We start from the raw sequence: 9,820 nt of genomic DNA, 5'->3' as shown, positions 1-9,820 counted from the left end.
TCTCCCGAGCAATAAGTATGAAGGAGTTGGAGTCAATGATCCTTTTGGGTCTCTCCCAACCATGATATTCTGTCCCACTCTGCCAGCAAATGTCTTTCTACAATAATACCTGACCCAAAGTAATCCCTATTCTATACTACACAGACAGCAAATTGTTTTGATTTTTCCTGCAAGACAGTATTTTGCTTTCTTCATGTCTCATTAGCTTACAGGGACAATATTAAAAAAAAAAAAAGTTTAGCATTGACAGTAGTTCCTGCTCAGCACTGTTGCCTGTAGGCCAGGAACTGATGACATGTCTACAATACTAGATCAAAATGAAAGGCCAGCTCTGAAATTCAGTTCTTAAAAATGGTGTTTTAAAAATGGTTTCTCCCTGCTACAATCTGCATTAGCAATTATATAGTGACACCGATGCAATGGCAACTATAAAACAAAAATGTGATATTCTTGAAGGGGACAACATTTATTCAGCAGTTTACTGAGAGTTATGAAATGCTGTTGCAAAGAGGATGAGAATGATCACTAATCTTGGCGTGTTTGTAACAATTCTCTTACATTAGCAGTCATTTATTGTAGGAAAATGAGAGATGACTTATAGGTGATCAGAAAAAATGTTAAAATCATGCTATTGAAAAGCCACATGTAGTGCTGTGATTATTGCTATGATCTTCTCTTTCTAGGCTTTTCTCACCTCTGTAGTCTTGTCTGTAGGTGAACTCTAAGACCCCTAGGGCAAGGAAGCTGTTAATTCATCAGAGAATGAGCTCTCTTTGTTCTAGATCCTGTATAATACTCACCAAATCAACCTTAATCCCTTTAATGTAAATAAAAACAAAGGTATCACAGTTGTGTAATATTAGGAGAGACTTCAAAGATACAGAAGTCTATCTGCTTTCTTTGAGGAAAAATTAAATGTACCTAGGCTATCCATGACAAGTCTGTCTAATCCATTCCTAAAATAGATTTTTCCTTTCAGAAGAGGCATGGTATTCTTTGGTTATTTTCTGAAGTCTGCTTCATTATTTATCTCTTCTTACATTTAGAAATTGTTTTTAATAGTTCCATGGATGGCAGAAGCAAGAGGAAATTTTGACTGTGATTAAATGTTACTTTGGTTTTGTGGTCAGGTACCTACACAGGACACACATGGATAAAAGAGCAAAAGCCCTAAGTTTCAGCAGTATAGTTTTAGAGAAAAAAACCCACATTATGTCTGTACCATCAAAATACTTCTGATGTCAGTGCCTAGTTTAATAACTGGCTATTAAATATTAAGCTGTTTTCATGTAGCTTTGAAGCAAAAACCCATGAAATATATGTTTGTGAGGAAAGCAGCAAAAATTACTAGTATCATCTCTCCTACCCTTTCCCAAAGTTTTAATGCATTAAGTGCTCCATTGTTTCCTGAGGACATCTGTGTGATTTTCATAGTAAAGACAATCTCTTATTTTGCTAATATGGATGGTGTGTCCTGGTCCATCATTTCATGGTTCCTAACATTTACTCTTGAAACTCTAACATGAAAAATATCACAATTGACAGTTTTAAGGTGTTTTTTACTTTACTTACTTTATTTTGTATACATATATATTGAAAACATTCTGTGAAATATCTATTGCAAAATAATATTTAGATTTGTTTCTTTGCAGTTCACTGAACATAGACATAACTGTCCTACCATGACACTTTGAAAGCTATTCTACATAAATTCAGGTTTGTAACAACCAACAGTGTGTGTTGACAGAAAGCTACATCTAGCCTTCAATTAAGATACAGGTTTGCATATATAGGCATAACTGGGCTAGTTTTATCTTCTGATCATCTGCTTTGTTCTTCTAAGGATGGCACAAAACCCTCTCCCAGAATGTTTTTTCTGTGAGCCAAGTGTGCTTGCAGACAAACCTGAATACTTGGCAGCTGTATCCTATGGTATGCAGTTCCAGATTAAAACTAGCTTGATATGTGCTGCATGTGTTATAATCACACTTCAATCTGAAGCCCCCATATATCTTAAATTGAAACAGCAACCAATACTTGAGGCTTAGAAATGATCTTGCCTGTCTGGCCATCTGTGGGGCAGATGTGCAATACTATTCTCACCAAAACCAGTTTCAAACTCACCTTCCTGTTGTGCTTCTTCTAATCAACCCATTTCCAGATCTCACTGCTGGCAGCAGTCATATTGCATGTTTGGTTTAATAGCTTTGCATCCCTGATATAATCCGTCCCTTATGTGTGCACACATTCTTCCAGGCTCTCTTGGCAGAATTCCTGAGGTGTACATAACTGAATAGTGAGGAAGATGGCAACTGTGGCACTGAAATGAAAGTGCACCTACTGAAAAAAGAAAGTGATGCAAACTGGGAAAATGTGTGGTAAACTTGGGCACTGAAGCTATTGAAGCAGAAATGCTGGACTCGCAACATATTTTAGTAGCATGTGGGCAGATTTTATTAAAAAACACCCCAACATGGTCCCTTCCACCACTATGATAACACAAACACACCATTTACTGCACCAGTAATCTAGAATCGACCACATGTTCATTGCAAGTAAAACATAAGGGTCTCTAGTGCACTTTTCTGTGTCATTTTGCTTAGCCACTTGCTTCCCCAAAAACCCGTGATTATATATAATATGTTATATAATATTAAATGAATTATTATGTAAATACTTTAAAGAAGAAAATTCAACAGGGTGGTACCATTATATAAAATGTGAGTTTTTAAATAAGAATCTTTTCCATCACCTCATCAAACAAGTAATCCACAGAGCAGACACCAGTCTGACACAGGATGCTGCTGAATGGAGATGACTCCCAGAGAAATCTGAGTCCCTTCCTGAAAACCATGTGTTCCACATAGTGCCCAGTGACAGCACACACTGAAAAAGAGAGAGCATGGGCAGGATGAAGCAGAATACACTCAGTGTGCTACCATTTAACAGCAGAAAGTGGGCTGGCATTGTCTGATAATATTTGAGCCACAGCACTGCACATCACTGATCTACAACCTACCCTGCTACTTCTTCTGTGGCTGCAAAAGGAAATGGGAACACATGGAGAAGAGGTCTAATTTATCTCTTCACAGTCAAGTGAATTTTACTTGTCACATATCTTCAGATCTCTTGGTGAAAGTAATTGAAAATGTGAAATATGTGGTAGTATATGATAGCAACTGCTTGTTTTCCCGCTTAGTATCTAGTACATCTCTAGTCTGGGAATGTTGAGTACCATTTTCATATAAATATCTTGTTGCTTTGTTACTGCTGTATACTAATTATAAAAAAATGGTTTTTGTTAATACTAATAAAACTTTTAAAGAACTTTTAGTTTGTTTTGTGAAGAAATAATACTTAATGAAAACCAAAAGTCTTTATGGTAATCTTTTGCTAACCTGACTTGTAGATTTTGTTATCTGTAAAAAGCTTTCCACCCTAGTTTGAATAAATATTTTTTCTTTCATTTATTGTCCCATGAAGGACAAGACTAGCACCTGTAGATTCATTAAATAAGAATAGTTCCTGGTATTGCATAGATATCCATTACAGGCCAGCTAAAATTAGCATGCGTTCTGTTTGATACTACCCAGCACAGTGCTATTTCCTAATATTATTAATTTTATAAAAGTAAAATGGGTCAAGATTTGGGAACTGTAACCACAGTTATGGGTAGCAGGATCTCAGCATTTAAAGGAGAACTGCTAAATTTTGAAGATTGAAAATAGGAAAGATATATATATACATAGATAGATAGATATATGTAGAACGTGAGGACCGCAGTCTACCAGTAATGCTAAAGGGCCAAACCTGCTCTGGTGAATTTATCCAGGCTCCTTGACAGGAGCCTGTCAGAAAAAACAGAGCCTAGTTTAGCAACGAATCACCTTTCTTTATGAATTAAAATTGCTGGAGAAGATGGTCCTGCACCTGGCCATCCAAGGAGTCCCAGCCAGGATGAGCAGCTCCATTCCCCAGTTCTGCCCTTTCCATATGTAGGAACAGAAGGATGCACACTCTATTTCAAACAGTTAAATACAGCTTTTGCCAAATGCAATAAGACTGTTTGCAGATCAAAACTTTGAGAATTTCAGCACGCATTTTTTCTTTTTTTTTTTTAATCAATAAGTAAACATTGCATAACCATTGGGGGAAAAAAAAAAAAAAAAGAGCCATGTTCCAGATTTTGCAAGAATTTTGAAAATCACATAGTTAAAATCTATTTCATTCCCATCATATGAGTTTCTAGGTAGTGGAAGTATATGATCTCACACCACACTACATGGGATTCAAATTCTGTTTTCACACCTACCTAGTGCTCTTCAGTAATGTTATTTGAATACAGTTAAGAGGAACCACTAAGAAACTGTTAGCCCGTTTGAGACTGAAAACATTTTCCAAAGTGGGATAAAGAGCCTTGACAACCATTGCCATACTGGAGTTTAAAAGAAAGTCACATTTGGAAATTGTATTTACTGATTATACAGAGCACTGCATTCAAAATATCTGCAACAATTTGTACAATGTTTACTATCACAAGAGATTCCTGTCATAGTATGAATATTTCTCTTTAATGTAAATGCACTATAGAACACAATATTGCTTGAAAATAACATCAACAATTTAAAAGAAAAAGAAAAGGACTATATTCACCTCAAAAGACCAAGTTCAAATTTGAATCATGTGGTCTGAGATTTGAGCAGAAATCCATTATTTGATGTCCTCAACAAATCAGGATGTGTTCATTAAAAGGTTTAATAGACTTTAGAGAGAATGCAAGTGTATACTGAGAGCATCAAGAGACTGAGAGTGGGAATGGAATGACATCACCACAGTAAGCAGCACTATCAAGCACAGGGGTGGGCAATACACTAATGTGGATTTCTGAGCCACAGCAAACATCCTGCAATACAATATGTAAGAACAAAGAATACAGCTTCAGAAAATATCCACCACACTTAGAAAATGAGTAGGTTTATTCTTTAATCAGATAAAGAATGCCAGGATAACATGCTGTGTTAATCCAACACATAATATGCTGAAATATTGCCTTAAATAGTTGTCAATCTTTTAGGGGTCTTTTTCCGGAAAGAGACTGGATCTTACTAGTGACGCATTTGCAAGGAATGTCAGTTTGAATCTTTCCTTTGACCCCAACACAGAGATATTAAGATTTACTAATGGACTCCTGGGAATAACTATGAAAATAACTGTTACCCTCTTGAGGAGAATAAGGAGAAAGAGCATGGCCTGCTTATTTTGAAACTAGAGATCTGTATCTGTCTGTATTGACAGCTTCAACTTAAAATTGGAAGAGGTGGCATTGCTTGTAACAGACTTGAAGCATATCTGTTCCACATATACCTGTCTGAGACCTCGCCCTGAGATGAGCTGCACAGTAGGTCAACAATAGCAGGAGGTCAAGCAAAATGGGACCAGGGAATTTTACTGGAATTTAGGATTACATACTAATGAGTCTGGAGAATTTGCAGGCTGAGATACTCTCTGCAAAGGAAGCCATATAGACGCAGAGCATTGCCATCAAATTAGATTTATTTCTGCATTTCCTGCTGGCTGGTTATTAAAGTTCTTAACTTGTTTTTTCCCATGTTTTCAGTGAAAAGTGAACTTACCAGAATAAATGATAGAACCCCATCCTGAAAAGTCTTTTTGTGCTTTTTGAATTCACAAAATATTGTGTTCTACAATGCCAAATGTGTATTAGATATTTAGGATGAGGTAGAGTTTCTTTAATTATTTTTTTTTTACATAATTAGATGCCAGGTCATTACCAGAAGGCTCTTTTTTGAATGGTAGAAGATATATCAACAGTTCAACAACAGCTTCACTCTAAAGGTTTTGGTTTGCCTTTATTTCTGATTAATTATTTTCACAGACGTATGATTTCAGAAAAAAAAAAATCTGTGAGTACCCTTCCAAAAATAATGGTGGACAGAATATTGTACTTGATCTACACCCTAAAATTTCTCATGACCTTTTCTTTGAAAAATTCCAGTACCCTATTATTTGAAACATGTTTTGAAAATAGATGGGAAAAAAAGAAGTCCTTTGTGAGATATGTCTCCTTTGTTGCTCCTGTAAAATTCCATCAGAAACACGCCACGCCATGTTGTCTTTGAGAAAAGTCAAGCTTCACTCCAAGAAACAGGATAACTCCATTTCCTGTGCCTTTGGCACTCTCTAGTGCTGGAGCCAAACCTTGTGAAAAAAGGAACTGCTGCATGGGAAGAAATGTCCATATTAGGGACAGAGAGATGGACAGGAGACAAGGATATTAGGATATTAGGAAAGAAGACTGGGGGTAGATTACCTGGACTTTTACATGGAACCACAACAGAAAATTGATTGATCATGATTAGCCACGTACAGAGGTTGAATGTACAAGCCAAAATCTTACTTTTGAATGAAAAAATTCTGCCAAGCACCCATGAAGAAAATTCTGCAGTCCCACACTGGAGCAAAGACCAGAGGGAACATACAACTGTACCTGCTGCACATCTTCCCTCCCTGTGTCACACAACCTGGGTGCACAAGCTACCCTAGGCTGTGACCAGTGCTCCCTGACATCACCAAATAATCCTAAACTGAAAACACTGATGCTGATAGAAGAAGCTTTACTGTAAAAATTTATGTCTAAGTCAGACACAGAGGTGCTACACAGAAGAACAGAACAGAATTCCTTCTCTGTCATAATCCCATCTTTGTACTATTTTACTAAAATGGAAGAAAATTTAATGACAGTGGCAATGGTGGTGTTTTTGTTGTTTTATTGAAGTGGTCAGTGCTTCCTAGGAATGGATCTGAGGGCACAGCCTTCACTTTACACAGGCCAATGAGCTCACCATATTTACAATAAATTCTTAGGGAGCTGAAGATGATATACCAGAAGCATCTCCCTCTGTGGTTTGCATGTGCTGAAATTAAAGTGGAGGCTGATTTGTGCTGACATGCCTTTTTACTTTCCAAGGCTGTAATGACTAATACTTCAGTAGATACTATACTAAAAGCTTCCACTTTCTCCAACAATAAAATTGAAGGACTCATTCAAATTAGAAACTTCCTCTGGCCAATTATTTTGATATGTAAGTATGTTGTAAAACTAAGATTACAGAAAAATAATTTCCATTAGTTATGTTTATCTGATTTTTCCTAAGACCTCTATAGCTATTGATGGACTGTAACTTTTAATTTGTAGTAAAAGAAGTAGAAAGAAGATAAAGTGGGTTTTACTGTCAAATTAAGGTTTCATCCTAACAGGACACAAAATTGTAATTTGAATCCCTATGTTCAGCGAGTGAAATTTAACACCTTGGAAAATATTTTTGGGTTTGTGTTCCTGACTTTTTTCTTTTTCTCAGAAGAAACAGAGGATCATCTGGAAAATATTCCACCCTTTGATCCAATACACATCAATTTTAGACTTACCTTAACAACTTTAAGGGTGGAATTCCTTATTTCCAACCTTCCTTCTGTTATCAGAACAAATAGAAGGTTCTGTTTACCAGCAGCCAAATGATTTGCAGATGACAGCCAGCCAAAAAGGAATTTATAAAGTCTCTGTTCCAAGGAAAGCCATGATCCCCTTAGCTTAAAAAATCTCCAAACTGACATTTCCAATATTTTCAAGAATGCCTAAAAATCTAAAGCTCCACCCTGAAACATTTCCTTTTATTTCTACTGTCCTTTTGTTCACAAATATGTTCAAAATATTCCATCCCTTGATTCTATTGTAAATATGAATTCACAAAGAGCCAGAGCTCTTTGTAATTTATGGGTATTTTAAGGGTAATCTTGTTACAAGAACACCTTTTCTCCCCTTTAAACTACTCTCCAGAACAGAGCCAGCTGTGAATACCAAGCTCTTGGCCTCTGTAATACTCTTCCGTGCGTGTGTGTGTTTTTATGGTCTGCTCTTGCAAATTTGCTTGCTTTGGGTAATCTTCCCTTACATCAGTATTTAAAGAGAAGTGAGTGGAACTTACATAAGACACTACTTGACGTGAGCAGTGGATGATAAAGCCAGGCTCTTTGTAGGTATTGCAGGATGTGATTTTTTTTCCCTTGCAACAATAACTTACTTCAAAAGAAAGGGCTGGAAAGGAAGTGTCCTTTGACCACCAGCCTTTTGAAGCCACACGCTGCAGTCTCAAGTCCTAAATCAGTGTGCACAGCCTTCATGCAGAGCACAGATCACCTTTTGCCATCATGTAACACTGCATTCATTTGTCAGTCCTTAGGGACAATCATATTTCTTAATAGGGATTTCTTCTGAATTGTATTTGTCAGCATTCATTTGAAAAATAAACTGTCCCAAGTTATTTGGTAGTATGAAATGGTATAACTCTACATATGTGAAAACACATTATATCTGATATTGATATATCATCAGGGTATCTGATGTTATACACACAAAGTCTTAACTGCTATATTAAAAGAAGATTGCTCTGTGCAACCTGCAAATTTCAGCATGTGGTACAGTAACAATGTCCAGATTTTCCAGCTTTTAGGTATTATGTATGTGAAAAGTCATATGAAAAATGGACAGGACACAGGATCTTTTCAGTATTGCTTGTATTTGAGAAGCAAACAAGTGTGAACCTGTAACGAAGTTTCTTAAGACTGAAGAATATTGTTGGCCCAAAATTCTAAAAAGCCCAGATTCTGATGCTTCTACAACCTTCACATAATTCCTCAGGAAAAAAAAAAAAATTAAAAAAAAAAAAAAAGGTATTAAAAGGGGATTATTTATTTTCTTCATGTCTTGTATGTTGACCTGAGAATCAAGGAGACGTGACTGATCTTGATGGCCAAGAACTTCATAAACCACATGAAAGACAAAATACCACATACCTAGTAAAGGAAGCATCCTTAGAAAAGGTGACAATTCTTCACATCCCTTTCTTCTTGCCCATTAATACTAGTATTATTTATCACTTGTATTTCAAATCAAATAGATTGCTCTTTTTCCCCCTATGGATAAACATGTAGATTTTATACACACCTCTCAGAAATCAGGTTCTAAATGTGTGCCATTAACCTGGAGAAAAGACCTAGGCCTTATCCTAAAAGTAGGAATACTCTTTCCAGAGGTGTTTGTTTCTAATTTGTGTGGCCAGCAAGGTGCAGTGGGACATGTGGCACCCAGCCAAACAGATATGAGACAGCTTCCAGCAGAGGATGGATAGATGTGTGAAGTAAACCTGCTTGTCTTCATGAGCCTCCAGGGAAAGAGAACTCCAGGCTCTGCCTGTACAACTCAGCACTTCTATAGACACTGAGGTCCCCTGGGAGAGGTACCCAGCCCCTTCTGTGCTGCATAAATGAGAAGCTGAGCAACAAAGACTCCATCCTACCATTTTATTCATTTGACACTGTGAACCAGTCTGCAAGGATTAGAAAATGTTTAGAACCAGAAATAACTCCAGGTGAAGGCCTTTGATTGCCACAGTAGGTTGCAAATCATAACAGGCAAGCACAAGATATCACATAACCTTACGAAACATTCCAGGACAGTTAAATGGAATACTTCCCTTGCACAACTTGAGAAAAGTTCATCTCTAAAGCATGACACGAAAACTCTTGCTCAATACTGTTGTTTACATTTGAACTCAAAATGAATAAACAGATCCAAAGGAGTCTGGCTTTAGGGCAATTGCCTGCATACATACTCAAGTGATGCAGATAGCTCTGTAATGAAATGCAACCTGGACAACTACTTCAGAGTACAACATTCATTGCTGTGAAACCTAAAGAAAAAAGATTCCTCATCAACTGCCTTATGAAGATGTATTTCACTCTC

Source organism: Chamaea fasciata, unplaced genomic scaffold (assembly GCF_029207755.1).
Source record: "Chamaea fasciata isolate MVZ Bird 193981 ecotype frontalis unplaced genomic scaffold, bChaFas1.0.hap1 SCAF_3, whole genome shotgun sequence".
Classification (NCBI taxonomy): domain Eukaryota; kingdom Metazoa; phylum Chordata; class Aves; order Passeriformes; family Sylviidae; genus Chamaea; species Chamaea fasciata.
This window is presented reverse-complemented; position numbering follows the sequence as displayed.